We start from the raw sequence: 22,316 nt of genomic DNA, 5'->3' as shown, positions 1-22,316 counted from the left end.
ACACTAATGGCGCACTGTGATCATCACACTAATGGCGCATTAGCTGCTGGTGCGCCATTAGAATGCCAAAGCACATTTGTACATATGGCCCCTGGGAGGCATTCTAATGGCGCACTGCAGGCTATACTAATGGCGCACTACGCGGTGCGCCATTAGAACAACAGATACTAATGGCGCACCAATAGTGCGCCATTAGAATTTAATTCTAATGGCGTGATGCCAGTGGCGCACCAGTAGTGCGCCATTAGAAGGCAAATTCGGTGCGCCACTAGCATGCCTTTTCCTAGTAGTGCTAGGTCATTATGGTAAGCATATTGGAGGAAATAAAGCTAAGTCTAAGTCTAGAGAAACTTACCATGATCAGGGAGGTGGAGGAGCGGGCTGGCTCATGCCGGTAGCTGGAGAAGGATCGTGCGATGCGTTTCTGCAGTTAAGCTGCACCAAAGATCATTTCCAATGTCTCGTTAGCATTATGACACTCAAATGTTAAGACTAGCAAGTAATGTCCATTCAAATTAAACTCACCGTGCTCCCAGGAGCAATCACTGGCATCGGCGGAGCGGTCTGACCGGACTTCTCGCACACAGACTACACATTTGGTTTTCACAACAGAGTCATACTAGTTAGTAATGAGACTCAAATGTTAAGACTAGCAAGTAATATGCAGAAGAAACTTACCACAAGGAGCTCATACATGGCCCTTGCCTGCATGTCATTCCGTGCCCTCTCCTCCTCCAACATCTTTGTCGTCCTCTCCTCCAACTCCCGCTGCCTCTCCGCCGCCTCCGCCAGAAGTTTCTCCATTCTATCTCTCTCACTCTGTATAGCAGCCTGCAACACCACTCACATGACCATTTGTAATCATTGATGGAAGCGCACACAATGTCATGGAGAAAGATAGCTGAGTACGTATAACTAACCTTGATGGCGAGTTGGACTGGCCGTTCATGAGGCCTTATCTCAGGAGCGGAGCTCGACTGGCGCGCCTTGATCTCTGGGAGAGTGCTAGGACAACGGATAAGTCCATCTCCCAGGGCTATGGAGCCATGGGACCTCCCGCCACCAGATATCATCAGCAACTCTGTATCAATGGGACCCTGGCTCGGGTTAATGTCCTCCCCTTTCCTCGCCTTCCCCTGATCTCTATATTGCACGAGCTTGTTGTGGGCGGAGATGTTGGAGAAGTTCTTTGGATCATCGAGGACAGACGCAGAGAATGCCTTGACTTTCTTGTAAGAGCTAGTGTGGGCCATGGCATACAGGTCGTACACCTCTGGCACCTTACCCGCCTTATTGTAGCGTGCCTGAAAGAGAGAAACAAAGTAAATTAGTAATTTAAGGGCTAAAGCTAGCATGATGAATGAATTGCATGAATCATGAAGCAAACCACATACCCAGTTCCGCCCGTACTAAAACAAGTTGGAGCTGCCTTGGTGGTGTGGCACACCTTCCATTTGGGCATGTTTGTCCTTGGCCTCGTTGTGGGTGATCCGCCATTCTTTTGAGCACCACCCATCGACCAACACCTCCCAACAATCCATCCGATTTGCACACCATCTCTGAGGGGCCTAAGTTAGCAAATAGAAACTTCAGCGCTATGTCTATGAATTACTAAATGAAGGAATTACGTACAAGGCCTTAAGAATTACCTTCATGTACTGCTCCTTACTAAAGAACTTATCGTGGCACTCCTGCTTGGACTTCTTGATACCACGGTCGGTGTAGTAGTCTCGAACAGACTGCACCCGAGCCTCATGCCGTAAGTTCTGAAGTAGACGCTTGCACTCCTTGTGGATAACATCTGCCGCCGCCTCCTCGTATCCCTCCTCACACCTGTAGAATGTCTGCAATCAAATGAGACAATATTGATTAGTACAATTAATAACTAGCTAGTTGAAGATTTTTAATTGTGTAAAGGAGAAATTACCCAAAACTTTCTGATCACCATGACTGCCCTCGTCTTGCACAAGACACCGTCGATAATCTCACCCGGCGGGGCCGGGGCAGCCAAGTAGTGCTCCCAACTCAATCCAACCTCTGGAAGCCAAACCCTCACCAGGCAACGTGACAAACCCCGGAAAGTTTTGCCGAATCAGAACTCCAAGGACGGAGTTGGGCCGGCGGAAACTTTCATGGTGGTCCCAACCCCTGCAGCATGACAAGGCCAACACATTAGTTATTTGAAGAAACGTGAATGCATAAGGTACAAAAAGATTAAATGCACTTACCTCTCCCCATCAGGGAAAATCAACCACCTCTGCTCGCGGCTCGCCAGCACGGACGGGAGCCGTGTAGCACCATGCTGGTATACGTTGCCCCCCTCCTCCCCCTCCTCCTCAAAATCAGTTGGCTCCCCGCCATCATCAGCATGGCCAATCGGCTCCCCGCCATCATCAGCATGGCCACTCGGCTCGCCGCCATCCTCAGGCTGACCCGACCAAGTACCCCATCCAGACGTGTGCTCCTCCGGGGTCTCATGGGCCCAACTCTCATGGGTCGAAGGCCCGTCAACCCGAGGCTCGTGGGCCGAAGACCCGTGGACCGGAGGCTCGTGGACCGGAGTCCGTGTAGCCTCCTCCTCAGACGAGTCCGCCCTAGCAGTCACGTGCTCGGTGAAACAGCTGGGGGCGGCAGCGAGGAAGGCGCCGTAAGAGTCACCCTACCTCCTCTCCTGCGACCACGTGCTCCACCTCGGCCCTTCTTCTTACCTCGTCCCCTGCAGGGAACCGCGGTCGACAAAGAAGGGCCCGACGGTGTCGCCATACTGTCCAGCAACGCTCGGCGGAGAGGTGCGTGTGGAATGGAAGACCTCACACTACGCGCCGACGAAGAAGGGGCCTCGGCGCGCTCTCGACCAGCGCCCACCATCTTTCAACACCTGCCATGACAAAGAATAAACGAAAATAGTACAACATGAAAAAAAGTACCGACATGAATAATAATATCTATATCACTTAAGTGTATCATCATCAAGTACAACATAAACAACTGCGCATTTAAAACTACCCGATCAACAAAATTATATATGATGTTTTTCATAACAAAATCGGAAAATATATGACCTAACTAATAATTCACAAATATATGACCCCGTCGGCCTCTGGAAGGCCAAAGAACACCTTTTCGGGAGGTGTCGAGGGTCGGGGTGTCGTGTCGGTGTCGGGGTGCCGTGTCGGGGTCGGGGTCTCGGGGTCGGGGTGTCGGGTCGGGGTGCCCGGTCGGGGTCTCGGGGTCGGGGTGTCGGGTCGGGGTGCCGGGTCGGGGTCGGGGTGCCATGTCGGGGTCGGGGTCGGGGTGTCGGGTCAGGCTCGAGGTCGGGGTGTCTGGTCAGGCTCGGGGTCAGGGTGTCGGTGTCGGTGTCGGGGTCGGGGTCGGGGTCTCGGGGTCGGGGTGTCGGGTCGGGGTGCCGGGTCGGGGTCGGGGTGTCGTGTCGGTGTCCGGGTCGGGGTGTCGGTGTCGGGGTCGGGGTGTTGGGTCGGGGTCGGGGTGTCGGGTCAGGCTTGGGGTCGAGTTGTCGGTGTCGGGGTCGGTGTCGGGGTCGGGGTGTCGGGGTTGGGGTCGGGGTCTCGGGGTCGGGGTGTCAGGTCGGGGTGCCGGGTCGGGGTCGGGGTGTCGTGTCGGTGTCGGGGTCGGGGTGTTGGTGTCGGGGTTGGGGTGCCGGGTCGGGGTCGGGGTGCCATGTCGATGTCGGGGTCGGGGTGTCTGGTTGTCACATCCCTGGTTCTGTTATGCACTAGGCTAGACCCTCATGTGAGCATCATGTTTTAATTCAAATGAAATTTGAATTGAGGGATTTTCAAAGCCTCAGAAACCTTCTAAAAATGATCAACATTAAAATCTTCTCAAAGAAGTCCAAGAAAATGTTCCTCTTAGCCTCTGAAAATATTGCAAAGAGGTAAAACTCAAATCAATATTTTTGGTATCTCAGAGTTAATTATTTTGGGCCATTTGAATTAATCCAATAACTATTTGCTTTGGATTTATATTTAATATATATTAAAAATATGACTCCAAATAATTCTGGAAGTTTGTGAGTGGCTTTGTATATATATTTTAGCAAGCCACATAAAAACCTACAGAATTTATTAAAATGATTTAGTGTCTAAAACTAAATCAAAACAAACTACAGAAAATAGAAAACAGAATTAAAACAGAAATAAAAGAGAGAAGCCCAGCCACTTACCTAACTTACCTGGCGCCCACTTACCTGGCCCAGCACGGCCCAGCCCATCTCCACTCATGAAGCATATGTTTGGATGAAGGTAGTGACTTCCTTTAATTCATGTGCATCTGATGCAAGTTGTCGCCGTGGATTCGAGAAAGTCAATGTTGCTTTCTTTGGAATCATTCCAAATCAGTCATGCACACGTGCGAAGAATGCTGTGGTTTGAAGACTTGCAACCTTCAATCTATATGTATCCCTAGCACACGAAGCCACTGATTGATTTGTTCAAGGAGAAGGAGTTCCTTCATAAGAGCTAATCCGGACTTATGTAAGGACTTCGATACCCTCGTTGATGGTTCCCCCTCTTGAACTCGGTAGTGTTTTATTATAAGACTACTATGTGGTCATGCGTGTCTGGGACAGCGTGTTCACATGTGTGTAGCAGAACCAGCTCGTGTTTTGGAGCTCACTATCGTAGTCCATTTCCCGAGAATCTCGCAACGTCATTTCGTCGATTTGTGTTGCAAACTTTCATTTTTCTTCCTAGGCTCGATGAGTCTAGAATATCCTGACACCAGCCAGATCTGAATCTCAGGCAGATATGATGGTTGGAACATTTCCCAAGAATTATAATATTGGTCTCGCGATAACCGGTAAAGTGGATGTCGTGGCCAACACACCCAGCCGGAAGACCTGTTATTATAATATCTTGACTGAGGAAGTTGGCCACCTCCCCATAAGGATCTCGTAGAACTTATTCTAGTAGTTGTTCCTTATGGATTTTTGTGCTCCTGAAGTCCGATCTTTTTACTTGATGTTCTAGATATCAAACCATATCTATGGGTGGATTACGCTAGCACATCAAGTAGAACATTAGAAGCGGAGTGCTAAATATCTCTCGGTCGATCATCCAGATTTCGTTCCCTTGGCCTCGCTAAGGTGAAATCTGAGAAAGTGTTATCCTCCTTTGCATCTGCATCGTCCATCGCTATTCATCATGGTAGTATGTTGTGTTGTCAGCACCCTTGACACGGATGTTGATAAAACCTTGATGATTGTGGAAATGCTCAAGTTCTTGAGAGCACGCACAAGCGCTACGTGTTATCATCGGCTCTAACTGGGATTCCTCTCAGTTTCCTCGGCAATGCTATGACCTTTTCAAACAGTGAATTCACTCTCTATTGATGAGCCTCTCCCCAGTTACCAGAATCATTCCCAGCATTTGCATTTTGTTCCCAGCTTGCACCGCCAATGTGCCATTCTACCATGGGTCTCTTCCATTTCTGGTGGTAAGCAAATTCATCCATTACGTTGTCTTCAACAAGGTAATCCACATCATCCAAGTCCGAGTATGCCATTCTACCGACCCCCTCCAAACGATTGCTCGAGAATTGCCTTAGGCTGGTTTAAAGAGTTTCAATGATCTTTAAGTCAAAGGTAATTCTTTTTGCCACTTGGATATTTCTTTGAGTCACCTTCTCTAAGGTGCATCGTTATGGTATCATGGCAAATCAACTCCTCTCTACGTTGACAACCGGTCACCACATTCTTAAGTCTGACATTGTTGTCTACCTAGTGAACCTTTATCATCTGCTTCACTCCATTCCTATGGATGTGTGCTTCGCCTCTCAGCTCGAGAGATGTTGCTATGTCTCATTCCGAGAGTTAATCCTGAGTTGTTCGACCTTCGAGAAGAACGATTCTTTTAGGGTCTTTCCTTTCCTCTCGTTGTCATGTTAGTTGGAGTTCTCAGAGGAAGACGTCGAGACAAAGATGGTGATCGAAACAACATTCCTATGAAGTGCAACTTGGATCGTGAAGATTGTGCTAGTTTGCGTTCCCCCTTCACCTTACCCTACGCTTGAATCTCGGGACGAGATTTTTGTTTAGTGGGGGTGAGTTGTCACATACCTGGTTCTGTTATGCACTAGGCTAGACCCTCATGTGAGCATCATGTTTTAATTCAAATGAAATTTGAATTGAGGGATTTTCAAAGCCTCAGAAACCTTCTAAAAATGATCAACATTAAAATCTTCTCAAAGAAGTCCAAGAAAATGTTCCTCTTAGCCTCTAAAAATATTGCAAAGAGGTAAAACTCAAATCAATATTTTTGGTATCTCAAAGTTAATTATTTTGGGCCATTTGAATTAATCCAATAACTATTTGCTTTGGATTTATATTTAATATATATTAAAAATATGACTCCAAATAATTCTGGAAGTTTGTGAGTGGCTTTGTATATATATTTTAGCAAGCCACATAAAAACCTACAGAATTTATTAAAATGATTTAGTGTCTAAAACTAAATCAAAACAAACTACAGAAAATAGAAAACAGAATTAAAACAGAAATAAAAGAGAGAAGCCCAGCCACTTACCTAACTTACCTGGCGCCCACTTACCTGGCCTAGCACGGCCCAGCCCATCTCCACTCCCCCTGTCGTCTTCCTCCTCGCCAGAAGGACCGAGGCGTGGCGCGCGCCCGAGAGGCCTCGGCCACCTCCTGCTTCCTCTGGCCACCTCCTGCTTCCTCCCCGAGCCCTCTAGCGACACCGCGCACCCCTCCTGGAACACGTCGCTCACTCTCTCGTCCCCATCCTCTCCTCTGCACTCTCTCCCTCTCACCCGAACGGAGCCACCGCCGCCGACGAGCGTCGCCGTGGCCACAGCCACTGCCTCGCCTCGTCGTTGCGCCCAGAGGCTCCGCCTCGACCCCCTCTTCCTCCCCACCGAGCCACGAGGTCCCGGACACGCTGCAACGCCGCCACCATCGCCGTTTCCATCGCCGGCCGCCGAGGATCTTCACCGTCGATTCGCCGCCGTCTCCGCTTCCCCGAGCTCGTCATCTACCTCATCCGAACCACCGTGAGCTCCTGCACGTTTTGCCCCTAACCCCGTGGCTTGCCACTCGCCGTAGCCGCCATTTCATAGCTGACCGTAGCACGCCGCCGCCTGAGCTCGTCGCCGGCGTAGCTCCGGTGACCATTTGGTCACCCTGGCGTGCCTAACTCGCTCCCCGCACCGCGTAGCGCTCCGCTAGCCTCTCACCTCGCTTGTTTGCACACCGTAGCACTACGCCGCCCGAACCCGTAGCTCCGGCCGCCGCCGTTCTGGTCGCCGCCGTCGACCCCGGCCTCCCTGTGCCCAGCTGCGTGCGCCCCTAGACGCGTAGGAGCACGGGCTCCCTCCTGGTGCCCTTAGGGTGTCCAACCGCAGCCTGTAGCGCCGCCCCGACCAACTCTGGCGAGTTCCCACCGCTGTTGTGGTCGCCGGCGTCACCTGCTGACGTGGCGCCGGTTAATTAGTGCTAATAACCCCGCTAAACACCCCCAAAGCCACTGCCATGTGGGCCCCTGCGCTTAATTAGGTTAATATAATTATTCTGTTAAATTAGTGTTAGTGCCGTGGACCCCACGTGTCAGCTTTGACTCTGGCCCAGTCATCGTTGACCGGTCCCACCTGTCATTCACTCAATCCAGACCTGAGTCACTGACCAGTGGGCCCCACTGGTCAGGTTTGACCAGCAGCAACGTCTATTGACCTGCTGACGTCATAGTGACGCAATGCTGACGCAATAAGTATTTTCTGGATTTATTTTTATTCAGGAAATTCCAGAAAATAGTATAAACTTCTAAAAATCATAGAAATTCAACCGTAACTCCAAATGAAATAATTTTTATATGAAAAATTATCAGAAAAATTCAAGGAATCCATCTGTACCATTTTCATGCATGTTAGAACAACTTATAGCTACTGCTTAGCACAAATTAATTAAATGGCATTTGAATAATCACATATGGAGTTTGAATTTGAATCTTGTATTCAAACCAACTTCATTTAATCTGTTGCTAGTTGCATTAGCTCAAAATACATTCATTTTGCCATGTCATGATCATGCATCATATTGTGCATTGCATTGATTGTGTTCCCTTCTGTGTTGCCGGTATTTGCCCCCTTTCGATAGACGTGATACCGACGATGTGATCGATGACACCGATGAAGAGCTATATTATCTTCAGAAGTGCTAGGCAAGCAAAACCCCCTTGTTCATTCTGATACAATCCTACTCTCTCGCTCTTGCTCTCTTTTAATGCATTAGGACAACACCGATTCATCTGTTATTTGCTGCGGTAGCTGAACCCCTTTATCCTCTGCATGACCTGTCATTGCCACAGTAAATAGATGAAACCCACTAGCATGAGTAGGAGTTGTTTGAGCCCTGTTGTGCCTACTCATTCATGCTTATTGTCATGCCTGCTACTGCTTAGAGTTGTGTCAGGTCTGATTCATCCGTGATGAATCAGAGGTGTGTGAACATGTCCTACTGTATGTGAGCTAAGTGTGTGAACACGATTTGGTAAAAGGTGTCGGTGAGAGGCCATGTAGGAGTACATGGTGGGTTGTCTCATTGAAGCCGTCCTTAGGAACTGAGTTCTGTGTTTGTGATCCATGATTCAGCTACTACCATACATTGGGCCCTGAAATATGACCCCGCTCGACTTCTTATTCACCCTAGTCCTCTGTCCAGGAGTTGCAAGTAGTTTCTGGTGTTTGTAGCTTACTGGAGGCCGTGGACAGCGCTGACCGTAGGGGTGGGCTGTGATGCGGTAGGTACGTGGCACGGTGTACCGGATGCCCGTTTGGTATCTCGGGAACCCTGTTCATATCGTTTGGGGCTGTGAGCGAAACTCCGGTCGGATCTCCTCATGGATGGAACCCGAATAGGCGATAAACCTGGACTAGAGACTTGAGTGTTTAGGTAGGTCGTGGTCTACACCCACGTCGGCTTTCGCTTGAAGTCTGCCGAGCACATGTAGTGTGCAGACGCTAAGTGGTGGAAACATGTATGAAGAAGTACACCCCTACAGGGTTAACATCATCTATTCGAATAGCCGTGTCCGCGGTAAAGGACTTCTGGGTTGCTTATATCAGTTCCTAGACAAGTGAAAGTGGATACTCTAAAATACGCAAGATAAGCGTGAGTGCTATGGATGGCGTTCTCGTAGGGAGACGGGAGCGGATCCATAGTGGTGTATTGATATGGTGAACATGTGGACTCGTGTGCGCCACCTCAAAAGAGTTGCTTGCAGTCGTAGTTCAGGATAGCCACCGAGTCAAAGCTGGCTTGCTGCAGTTAAACCCCACCATCCCCTTTGTTGATAATGATGCATATGTAATTAGTTCTGATGTAAGTCTTGCTGGGTACATTTGTACTCACGATTGCCTATTTTATGTTTTTGCAGAGAGACTTCGGTCTCACTAGTAGTTCCGCGTGGACTTCGACGTTTAGCTTGTTACCTCAGCTACGATCTTGTGCCCCGGCAGGATCTGATAGATAGTCCGGCTTTCAAGCCTTTTCCATTTATAGATGTCTGTACTCAGACATGATAGCTTCCGCATGTGCTTTGACTTGTATGCTCTGATTGTTGGGTCATGAGACCCATGTTTGTAATATCTCGCTCCTCGGAGCCTATTGAATAATTACTTGAGTCGTAGAGTCATGTTGTGATGCCATGTTGTGTTTGCACATATCGAGCATATTGTGTGTATGTTATTGAAATGCTTGGTATGTGTGAGATCTGACAACCTAGTTGTTTATCCTTGGTAGCCTCTCTTACCGGGAAATGTCTCCTAGTGTTTCCACCGAGCCATGGTAGCTTGCTACTGCTCCGGAACACTTAGGCTGGCCGGCATGTGTCCTTCTTCGTTCCTGTGTCTGTCCCTTTGGGGAAATGTCACACGATGAATACCGGAGTCCTGTTAGCCCGCTACAGCCCGGTTCACCGGAGTCCTGCTAGCCCAGTGCTACAGCCTGGATTCATTCGCTGATGACCGACACGTTCGATGTTGGGTCATGGATGCCTGTCCCTGTAAGTTTGTGCCACATAGGGTTTACGACTAGCCATGTCAGCCCGGGCCCCTTATCATATGGATGCTAGCGACACTATCATATATGTGTGCCAAAAGACGCAAACGGTCCCGGGAAAAGGTAAGGCGACACCCATGGGAATACCGTGCGTGAGGCCGCAAAGTGATATGAGATGTTACATGCTAGATCGATGTGGCATGGAGTCGGGGTCCTGACAGCGTTGGTATCAGAGCTTGACTGCCTGTAGGATTACCAAGCCAAACTGGTCGAAGTTGAGTCTATAAATTCTTTAGTTATATAAGGGAATTGATTGTGGGATGGAACGTAAGGTTTTTTTTACTCCTTATACCTCATGGCCTTCTGATCTGAGTCATCATCTTCTCTTCTACGGGGATTAAGAACTAGGCTATCTCTTCTTTCTATTAGGATCACGTGTTACTAATCCGTAGACTTATAGAATTGTTGGATTTAAGCTTGAGTTCAGTTCCTACGACTTCCGTATGTTAATTATTGATCTCGAGACCTTGATATTGTGCTTCTGAGTGGTTATGCCACCATTTTTGTGAATGTCTCAAATCTTTTCTGAGCATTTACAGCCGTTATGCTGTCCGAGTCATCCCAGGTTTCTAAATAGTCTGATGCATTTGCAAAATCCTTTCCCTCTGGTTTCGATGTTCCTTTATGCCAGCTCAATCACACTAATTGTTGAGTTGAGGTATTCTATTGCCTTGACGTTTATGTTGGAGTTACTATTATGACCCTAGGTGTTTTAGGGAGTCACCTAGTAATCTAGCAATGCTTTGTGTTCCCAGTGTGAAGATTCTGGCCATCATTCTCGAAAGCATCTCGTGGTGCTACTTAGGAGTAGGTATTCTATTCCTGGGTTCTTGAACCCGAGATCCACCCTACTTACTTCATGTTGATAGTAATTGCTAGCTCCCTTAGGTTATTAGTAACCTTTGCGATAGTCCTCGAGGTCCGTGGTATTTCCTTCTTCCAAATACCATGAACCATTCAGACAGAAGTTATTGGATCAAAAGATCACAATCAGAGTGCTCTTGATGAGTTCTCCATTATATATTGTGGCTCTGCCAGTTCTACCTTTCTGCGTGGGTTATCCGGAAGAAATATGTTGAACTTTGTTCGACATGCTAAACCATGCATTCACAACTCAGAAAATCGTATGTTCCTTTGAGTTGTCCCTCTTTAGTTGTCTTCTGACCCTCGTCTATCAATTGATAGTCAACAGTATGCGTGCATTCGTTCATCGATGCCTATTACTCTTGTGGTCCGTCCAGCCATTTTGTCTTGAATAACTTGGAGAAACAAACTCCAGTACCTCATCCATATCTAGGATTGGGTCAAAGCAGTTGTATTCCGCAGATCAAATGCCAATCCAGCTTTTGGTTCTGCTCTACCTTGGAGTATTACCATCTTTTATATCGGGATTGTTATAGGAATTGCACACCATCCTATGAACTCTTGATACAGTGATACTTCTTGCCATCATTGTTCATTCCTCGGTTCCTGTGTTATTGTAACCGGAATGCCGACAAATGAATCATGGTGTGTGAAATCAATACTCCCAGCAACCTCATTGCTTGGTAGTTAAAGGATAATAATTTCATTCTTAGCGTATTGGTTTTTGAATCAGCCTTCTAAGACTGATCGTGCTACCTAGTCCTTATTTCGGTGCACCCTTCGATTGATGAGTTAGGATCTTGTCAAGTCCTCACTCATTTGATCATATCGTCTTGCCCTCAAAAGCGAGATTGTTCTCGAGCTTAGTAACATACCGGTGGTTCGTGATTTTCTGAATGTCTTCTCGGAAGTATCACCAGGTCATCACCTGACCGTTATGTTGAGCTCGTGATCAAGTTGGTTTCTTATGAACCACCTTCTCTCCAAGAATCGGTGTTAGATATCCCTGAGCTAGTTGGTTAAGTTGGACAACAACTTGGAGAGTTGGAAGATAAAAGCTTGTCTGACTTAGTTCATTCCAAAGGGATATTCTTGTGTAGTGTGTGTTGAAGAAAGATGATATCTTCATCGATTGGTCCCTGTGATCAGTTGCTGGACCTATTGTCTTATCAATCCTTTGATTTGAGTGTGGGCTATCGTCAAATCAAATCAGTACCAACGATGCTCGTAATGTTGTCTTATTCGTGGTTGATCCCTCGAGCATACACCACTACATCTTTGGTCTGACCAATGCTATCACTGTGTTCACTTAACTACGGAATTCCTTTTAAAAGGAAACCTAGATGAATTGTTGTTGAGCCCATTGACAACATCTTATCTCCTCCATGATTTTGTTGAACATTAAGCTAGTGTTGGAAACTTTTGAAAGCATTTGTTCATGCTAGCTCATGAAGCATATGTTTGGATGAAGGTAGTGACTTCCTTTAATTCATGTGCATCTGATGCAAGTTGCCGCCGTGGATTCGAGAAAGTCAATGTTGCTTTCTTTGGAATCATTCCAAATCAGTCATGCACACGTGCGAAGAATGCTGTGGTTTGAAGACTTGCAACCTTCAATCTATATGTATCCCTAGCACACCAAGCCACTGATTGATTTGTTCAAGGAGAAGGAGTTCCTTCATAAGAGCTAATCCGGACTTATGTAAGGACTTCGATCCCCTCGTTGATGGTTCCCCCTCTTGAACTCAGTAGTGTTTTATTATAAGACTACTATGTGGTCATGCTTGTCTGGGACAGCGTGTTCACATGTGTGTAGCAGAACCAGCTCGTGTTTTGGAGCTCGCTATCGTAGTCCATTTCCCGAGAATCTCGCAACGTCATCTCGTCGATTTGTGTTGCAAACTTTCATTTTTCTTCCTAGGCTCGATGAGTCTAGAATATCCTGACACCAGCCAGATCTGAATCTTAGGCAGATATGATGGTTGGAACATTTCCCAAGAATTATAATATTGGTCTCGCGATAACCGGTAAAGTGGATGTCGTGGCCAACACACCCAGCCGGAAGACCTGTTATTATAATATCTTGACTGAGGAAGTTGGCCACCTCCCCATAAGGATATCGTAGAACTTATTCTAGTAGTTGTTCCTTATGGATTTTTGTGCTCCCGAAGTCCGACCTTTTTACTTGATGTTCTAGATATCAAACCATATCTATGGGTGGATTACGCTAGCACATCAAGGAGAACATTAGAAGCGGAGTGCTAAATGTCTCTCGGTCGATCATCCAGATTTCGTTCCCTTGGCCTCGCTAAGGTGAAATCTGAGAAAGTGTTATCCTCCTTTGCATCTGCATCGTCCATCGCTATTCATCATGGTAGTATGTTGTGTTGTCAGCACCCTTGACACGGATGTTGATAAAACCTTGATGATTGTGGAAATGCTCAAGTTCTTGAGAGCACGCACAAGCGCTACGTGTTATCATCGGCTCTAACTGGGATTCCTCTCAGTTTCCTCGGCAATGCTATGACCTTTTCAAACAGTGAATTCACTCTCTATTGATGAGCCTCTCCCCAGTTACCAGAATCATTCCCAGCATTTGCATTTTGTTCCCAGCTTGCACCGCCAATGTGCCATTCTACCATGGGTCTCTTCCATTTCCGGTGGTAAGCAAATTCATCCATTACGTTGTCTTCAACAAGGTAATCCACATCATCCAAGTCCGAGTATGCCATTCTACCGACCCCCTCCAAACGATTGCTCGAGAATTGCCTTAGGCTGGTTTAAAGAGTTTCAATGATCTTTAAGTCAAAGGTAATTCTTTTTGCCACTTGGATATTTCTATGAGTCACCTTCTCTAAGCTGCATCATTATGGTATCATGGCAAATCAACTCCTCTCTACGTTGACAACCGGTCACCACATTCTTAAGTCTGAAATTGTTGTCTACCTAGTGAACCTTTATCATCTGCTTCACTCCATTCCTATGGATGTGTGCTTCGCCTCTCAGCTCGAGAGATGTTGCTATGTCTCATTCCGAGAGTTAATCCTGAGTTGTTCGACCTTCGAGAAGAACGATTCTTTTAGGGTCTTTCCTTTCCTCTCGTTGTCATGTTAGTTGGAGTTCTCAGAGGAAGACGTCGAGACAAAGATGGTGATCGAAACAACGTTCCTATGAAGTGCAACTTGGATCGTGAAGATTGTGCTAGTTTGCGTTCCCCCTTCACCTTACCCTACGCTTGAATCTCGGGACGAGATTTTTGTTTAGTGGGGGTGAGTTGTCACATCCCTGGTTCTGTTATGCACTAGGCTAGACCCTCATGTGAGCATCATGTTTTAATTCAAATGAAATTTGAATTGAGGGATTTTCAAAGCCTCAGAAACCTTCTAAAAATGATCAACATTAAAATCTTCTCAAAGAAGTCCAAGAAAATGTTCCTCTTAGCCTCTAAAAATATTGCAAAGAGGTAAAACTCAAATCAATATTTTTGGTATCTCAAAGTTAATTATTTTGGGCCATTTGAATTAATCCAATAACTATTTGCTTTGGATTTATATTTAATATATATTAAAAATATGACTCCAAATAATTCTGGAAGTTTGTGAGTGGCTTTGTATATATATTTTAGCAAGCCACATAAAAACCTACAGAATTTATTAAAATGATTTAGTGTCTAAAACTAAATCAAAACAAACTACAGAAAATAGAAAACAAAATTAAAACAGAAATAAAAGAGAGAAGCCCAGCCACTTACCTAACTTACCTGGCGCCCACTTACCTGGCCCAGCACGGCCCAGCCCATCTCCACTCCCCATGTGGTCTTCCTCCTCGCCAGAAGGACCGAGGCGTGGCGCGCGCCCGAGAGGCCTCGGCCTCCTCCTGCTTCCCCTGGCCACCTCCTGCTTCCTCCCCGAGCCCTCTAGCGACGCCGCGCACCCCTCCTAGAACACGTCGCTCACTCTCTCGTCCCCATCCTCTCCTCTGCTCTCTCTCCCTCTCACCCGAACGGAGCCACCGCCGCCGACGAGCGTCGCCGTGGCCACAGCCACTGCCTCGCCTCGTCTTTGCGCCCAGAGGCTCCGCCTCGACCCCCTCTTCCTCCCCACCGAGCCACGAGGTCCCGGACACGCTGCAACGCCGCCACCATTGCCGTTTCCATCGTCGGCCGCCGAGGATCTTCACCGTCGATTCGCCGCCGTCTCCGCTTCCCCGAGCTCGTCATCTACCTCATCCGAACCACCGTGAGCTCCTGCACGTTTTGCCCCTAACCCCGTGGCTTGCCGCTCGCCGTAGCCGCCATTTCATAGCTGACCGTAGCACGCCGCCGCCTGAGCTCGTCGCCGGCGTAGCTCCGGTGACTATTTGGTCACCCTGGCGTGCCTAACTCGCTCCCCGCACCGCGTAGCGCTCCGCTAGCCTCTCACCTCGCTCGTTTGCACACCGTAGCACTACGCAGCACGAACCCGTAGCTCCGGGCGCCGTCGTTCTGGTCGCCGCCGTCGACCCCGGCCTCCCTGTGCCCAGCTGCATGCGCCCCTAGACGCGCGGGAGCACGGGCTCCCTCCTGGTGCCCTTAGGGTGCCCAACCGCAGCCTCTAGCGCCGCCCCGACCAACTCCGGCGAGTTCCTGCCGCTGTTGTGGTCGCCGGCGTCACCTGCTGATGTGGCACCGGTTAATTAGTGCTAATAACCCCGCTAAACACCCCCAGAGCCACTGCCATGTGGGCCCCTGCGCTTAATTAGGTTAATATAATTATTCTGTTAAATTAGTGTTAGTGCCGTGGACCCCACGTGTCAGCTTTGACTCTGGCCCAGTCATCGTTGACCGGTCCCACCTGTCATTCACTCAATCCAGACCTGAGTCACTGACCAGTGGGCCCCACTGGTCAGGTTTGACCAGCAGTAGCGTCTGTTGACCTGCTGACGTCATAGTGACGCAATGCTGACGCAATAAGTATTTTCTGGATTTATTTTTATTCAGGAAATTCCAGAAAATACTATAAACTTCTAAAAATCATAGAAATTCAACCGTAACTCCAAATGAAATAATTTTTATATGAAAAATTATCAGAAAAATTCAAGGAATCCATCTGTACCATTTTCATGCATGTTAGAACAACTTATAGCTTCTGTTTAGCACAAATCAATTAAATGGCATTTGAATAATCACATATGGAGTTTGAATTTGAATCTTGTATTCAAACCAACTTCATTTAATCTGTTGCTAGTTGCATTAGCTCAAAATACATTCATTTTGCCATGTCATGATCATGCATCATATTGTGCATTGCATTGATTGTGTTCCCTTCTGTGTTGCCGGTATTTGCCCCCTTTCGATAGACGTGATACCGACGATGTGATCGATGACACCGATGAAGAGCTATATTATCTTCAGAAGTGCCAGGCAAGCAAAACCCCCTTGTTCATTCCGATACAATCCTACTCTCTCGCTCCTGCTCTCTTTTAATGCATTAGGACAACACCGATTCATCTGTTATTTGCTGCGGTAGCTGAACCCCTTTATCCTCTGCATGACCTGTCATTGCCACAGTAAATAGATGAAACCCACTAGCATGAGTAGGAGTTGTTTGAGCCCTGTTGTGCCTACTCATTCATGCTTATTGTCATGCCTGCTACTGCTTAGAGTTGTGTCAGGTCTGATTCATCCGGGATGAATCAGAGGTGTGTGAACATGTCCTACTGTGTGTGAGCTAAGTGTGTGAACACGATTTGGTAAAAGGTGTCGGTGAGAGGCCATGTAGGAGTACATGGTGGGTTGTCTCATTGAAGCCGTCCTTAGGAACTGAGTTCTGTGTTTGTGATCCATGATTCAGCTACTACCATACATTGGGCCCTGAAATATGACCCCGCTCGACTTCTTATTCACCCTAGTCCTCTGTCCAGGAGTTGCAAGTAGTTTCTGGTGTTTGTAGCTTACTGGAGGCCGTGGACAGCGCTGACCGTAGGGGTGGGCTGTGATGCGGTAGGTACGTGGCACGGTGTACCGGATGCCCGTTTGGTATCTCGGGAACCCTGTTCACATCATTTGGGGCTGTGAGCGAAACTCCGGCCGGATCTCCTCATGGATGGAACCCGAATAGGCGATAAACCAGGACTAGAGACTTGAGTGTTTAGGTAGGTCGTGGTCTACACCCACGTCGGCTTTCGATTGAAGTCTGCCGAGCACATGTCGTGTGCAGACGCTAAGTGGTGGAAACATGTATGAAGAAGTACACCCCTGCAGGGTTAACATCATCTATTCGAATAGCCGTGTCTGCGGTAAAGGACTTCTGGGTTGCTTATATCAGTTCCTAGACAAGTGAAAGTGGATACTCTAAAATACGCAAGATAAGCGTGAGTGCTATGGATGGCGTTCTCGTAGGGAGACGGGAGCGGATCCATAGTGGTGTATTGATATGGTGAACATGTGGACTCGTGTGCGCCACCTCAAAAGAGTTGCTTGCAGTCGTAGTTCAGGATAGCCACCGAGTCAAAGCTGGCTTGCTGCAGTTAAACCCCACCATCCCCTTTGTTGATAATGATGCATATGTAGTTAGTTCTGATGTAAGTCTTGCTGGGTACATTTGTACTCACGTTTGCCTATTTTATGTTTTTGCAGAGAGACTTCGGTCTCACTAGTAGTTCCGCGTGGACTTTGATGTTTAGCTTGTTACCTCAGCTACGATCTTGTGCCCCGGCAGGATCTGATAGATAGTCCGGTTTCAAGCCTTTTCCATTTATAGATGTCTGTACTCAGACATGATAGCTTCCGCATGTGCTTTGACTTGTATGCTCTGATTGTTGGGTCATGAGACCCATGTTTGTAATATCTCGCTCCTCAGAGCCTATTGAATAATTACTTGAGTCGTAGAGTCATGTTGTGATGCCATGTTGTGTTTGCACATATCGAGCATATTGTGTGTATGTTATTGAAATGCTTGGTATGTGTGGGATCTGACAACCTAGTTGTTTATCCTTGGTAGCCTCTCTTACCGGGAAATGTCTCCTAGTGTTTCCACCGAGCCATGGTAGCTTGCTACTGCTCCGGAACACTTAGGCTGGCCGGCATGTGTCCTTCTTCGTTCCTGTGTCTGTCCCTTCGGGGAAATTTCACGCGATGAATACCGGAGTCCTGTTAGCCCGCTATAGCCCGGTTCACCGGAGTCCTGCTAGCCCAGTGCTACAGCCTGGATTCACTCGCTGATGACCGACACATTCGATGTTGGGTCATGGATGCCTGTCCCTGTAAGTTTGTGCCACTTTGGGTTTACGACTAGCCATGTCAGCCCGGGATCCTTATCATATGGATGCTAGCGACACTATCATATACGTGTGCCAAAAGACGCAAACGGTCCCGGGCAAAGGTAAGGCGACACCCGTGGGAATACCGTGCGTGAGGCCGCAAAGTGATATGAGGTGTTACATGCTAGATCGATGTGGCATGGAGTCGGGGTCCTGACACGGGTCAGGCTCGGGGTCGGGGTGTCGGTGTCGGGGTCGGGGTGTCGGGGTTGGGGTCGGGGTCTCGGGGTCGGGGTGTCGGGTTGTGGTGCCGGGTCGGGGTCGGGGTGCCGTGTCGGTGTCGGGGTCGGGGTGTCGGGTCAGGCTCGGGGTCGGGGTGTCGGTGTTGGGGTCGGGGTCGGGGTGTCGGGGTCGGGGTCTCGGGGTCGGGGTGTCGTGTCGTGGTGCCGGGTCGGGGTCGGGGTGCCGTGTCGGGTCGGGTTTTTTTCCTCTTTTTTCCTTTTCTTCTTCTTCCTCTTCTTCCTTTTCTTCCTTTTTTTCCTTCTTCTTCTTCTTCTTCTTCTTCTTCTTCTTCTTCTTCTTCCTCCTTTCCTTTTTCCTCTTCTTCTTCTCCTCCTCTCCTTTTTCTTCTTCTTCTTCTTCCTCTTCTTCTTTTTTCTTCTCCTCCTCCCCTTCTTCTTCCTCCTTTCCTCCTCTTCTTCTTCTCCTCCTCTCCTCTTTTTTATTCTTCTTCTTCCTCTTCTTCTTTTTTCTTCTCCTCCTCCTCTTCTTCTTCTTCCTTTCCTTTTTCCTCTTCTTCTTCTCCTCCTCTCCTCTTTTTTCTTCTTCTTCTTCCTCTTCTTCTTTTTTCTTCTCCTCCTCCTCTTCTTCTTCTTCCTTTCCTTTTTCCTCTTCTTCTTCTCCTCCTCTCCTGTTTTTTTTCTTCTTCTTCTTTTTCTTTCCTAAAACTGAACAAAACCTAAAACTAAACCTAAATCTAAACCTAAACCTAAAACTAAAACTAAAACTAAAACTAAATCTAAACTAAACATAAACCTAAAACTAAAAAAGGAAAAAAAGGGAAAAACTAAATCTAAACCTAAAACTAAATCTAAACTAAACCTAAACCTAAACCTAAACCTAAACTAAAACTAAAACTAAATCTAAACTAAACATAAACCGAAAACTAAAAAAACAGAAAAAAGAAGGAAAAACAGAGGAGGTAGAGCTCACCTGGGCTGGTGGAGGAGGTGGACGGTGGAGGAGGGGGGCGGGGCAGCCTGGGGCGGCGGCGCCGGGCCCGGGGCAGTGGGGCACGGGGGGGGGCACCGGGGGCCGGGGCGCGGTGGCGCCGAGACGGCAGGGCGGCGGGGGCGACGGGCCGGGGGCCGGTGGGGCGACGGCGCCGGGCGGTAGTGGCGACGAGGCGGGGGGCCGGTGGAGGAGGGGGCGGGGCGGCCTGGGGCGTCGGCGCCGGGCCCGGGGCGGTGGGGCGCGGGGGGGGGGGGGGGGGCTGGGGCGCCGGGGGCCGGGACGCGGCGGGTGCGACGGGGCGCGGGGCTGGTGGGGCGACGGGGCGGGGGGCCGGTGGGGCGGCGGGGCGGTGGGGCGACCGGGCAGCGGCGAGTGTTGGGGGCGGCGGCGCGCGTGTGGGAGCAGGAGAGAAACAGAGAGAGAGGGCGGGGTGGGGCGCGCCGTTAGATATGTTGAATCTTTGCCATCCGCTTCTTTGCTCTTTGCCGTCTGCTAGCAGACGGCAAAGAGAGGGGACGTTAAGTATTTTTTAAACAGCACCTCAGTGGGGCCCCCCTCCCTCTTTGCCGTCTGCTAGCGGACGGCAAAGAACAGGCTGATGGCAAAGGCTTTCTTTGCCATCAGCCAGTTCTTTGTCGTCTGCTTTCGGGTAGCTAATGGCAAAGAGCTTCTTTGCCGTTTGCTAGTTGACGGCAAAGAGCTGGCAGATGGCAAAGTAGCTGATTCCAGTAGTGCAGGTGGCCAAAAGTGGCGAAGGTTTTCTAGCCCCGGGTAACCAGCCCAACAGTACCAGTACGGTATTAACAGTCTTCAAGACTTTCGCATCAAATAATATGCGGAAACAAACAATCCGCAGCCTCGCCGAAGTCTACCAAGTAGCAACAACAAATCCATGGAGCGACATGGCTATCACCTTCAATGCCAGCGACGAACCTAAATTCCGAACAGCCCGAGCACCAGCCGCATTGGTCCTCAGTCCGATAGTGGACGACTTTCGTCTTACCAAGGTACTCATGGATGGCGGCAGCGGATTAAACCTCATCTACGAGGAAACCCTCCAAAAAATGGAAATTGACTGGAGCCGCATTGAGCGAAGCAGCACAACCTTTAGAGGAATAATCCCTAGTCGGGAAGTATGCTGCATATAAAAAATCACACTAGATGTAGTGTTCGGCTCACCGGACAATTACAGGTCCGAGGAGGTCATGTTCCAAGTGGCCCCGTTCGGCAGCGGATATCACGCCTTGTTAGGGAGAGAGGCATTCACAATTTTCCAAGCTATACCCCATTACGGGTACATGAAGCTTAAAATGCCCGGGCCCAATGGAATCATCACTCTTGTGATTGATCCAGATATAGCACCCCATGCTGAAAATAAGACAGCCGCACTAGCCCTAGAGGCACTATCCGAAGCCCTAGCGGCAGAGGAACTCACTGCGCTGCACTCCACGGTGGATAGGGATGATGTGATACTCGATAAGAGATCTAAGTCCACCTCTTTTAAACCAGCAGATGAAACAGTCAAATTCTAGGTCCATCCAACGGACCCCACAGAGACGGCATCCATTGGGGCACAATTAAACCCTGATGTAGAAGCCGCACTACGAGAATTCCTTCGGGAAAATTGGGACATTTTTGCCTGGCACCCTTCACATATGCCAGGAATCCCACGCAGGCTGGCAGAACACAACCTAAATATCCTAAAAGGATTCAAGCCAGTCAAACAGGCTCTTCGGCGATTTTTCGAACCCAAAAGACAGGCAATGGGAGAGGAGCTAGCCAAACTCTTAGAAGCCGGATTCATCAGAGATATAAAACATCCGGACTGGGTAGCAAACCTGGTAATGGTACCAAAAAAGGACAAATCTTGGCGCCTTTGTGTCGATTTCAAAGACCTTAACAAGGCCTGTCCAAAGGATCCTTTCCCCCTCCCCCGCATCGACCAAATCATCGATGCTACCGCAGGGCACGATTCATTGTGCTTCCTCGATGCATACTCCGGATACCATCAAATCAAGATGGCGGAAAAAGACCGGGCCATAACGGCATTCATTACTCCATACGGACTATTCTGCTTCAACACAATGCCCTTCGGACTCAAAAATGCCGGCGCAACATATCAGCGCATGATTCAGACATGTCTAGCTACCCAGATAGGCAAAACAGTGGAGGCATACATAGACGATGTGGTCGTTAAGACCAAACACGTCGAAACTCTAGTAGACAATTTGAGGCTTACATTCGACAACCTCCGAGCATACATTAAGCTCAACGCGGAAAAATGTGTTTTCGGCGTACCAGCCGGAAAGCTCTTGGGTTTCATTGTATCCGGTAGAGGAATTGAAGCAAACCCAGCCAAGATCCGAGCTCTGTCACAATTGGATATCCCAAAAGACCTCAAACAAATACAAAAACTAACTGGATGTGTGGCGGCTCTAAGCCGCTTCATCTCCCGTTTGGGAGAAAAGGCATTGCCCCTCTATCGCCTCCTCCGGCGCACCGAACACTTCGAATGGACAGATGCTGCCATGGCTAGACTCGAAGAAATTAAGGCCATATTGGCAACAAATCCGGTCCTGGCCGCGCCCAACCTGGGCGAACCAATGTTATTATATATCACGGCAACACATCAAGTTGTCAGCGCGGTACTCGTCGTCGAACGAGAAACAGAAGGGCACAAATTCCCTCTTCAAAAACCAGTGTACTACGTATCCACTGTCTTAACTCCATGCAAGTCCCGGTACACACATTATCAAAAGATAGCGTACGCGGTGTTCATGGCATCCCGGAAGCTGCGACACTACTTTCAAGAGTGATCCATAACGGTGGCCTCCGAAGTACCTCTCAACGATATTATAAACAATCGCGACGCGACGGGCAGGATTGCAAA

The sequence above is a fragment of the Triticum aestivum genome, chromosome 6B (assembly GCF_018294505.1).
Source record: "Triticum aestivum cultivar Chinese Spring chromosome 6B, IWGSC CS RefSeq v2.1, whole genome shotgun sequence".
Taxonomy (NCBI): domain Eukaryota; kingdom Viridiplantae; phylum Streptophyta; class Magnoliopsida; order Poales; family Poaceae; genus Triticum; species Triticum aestivum.
This window is presented reverse-complemented; position numbering follows the sequence as displayed.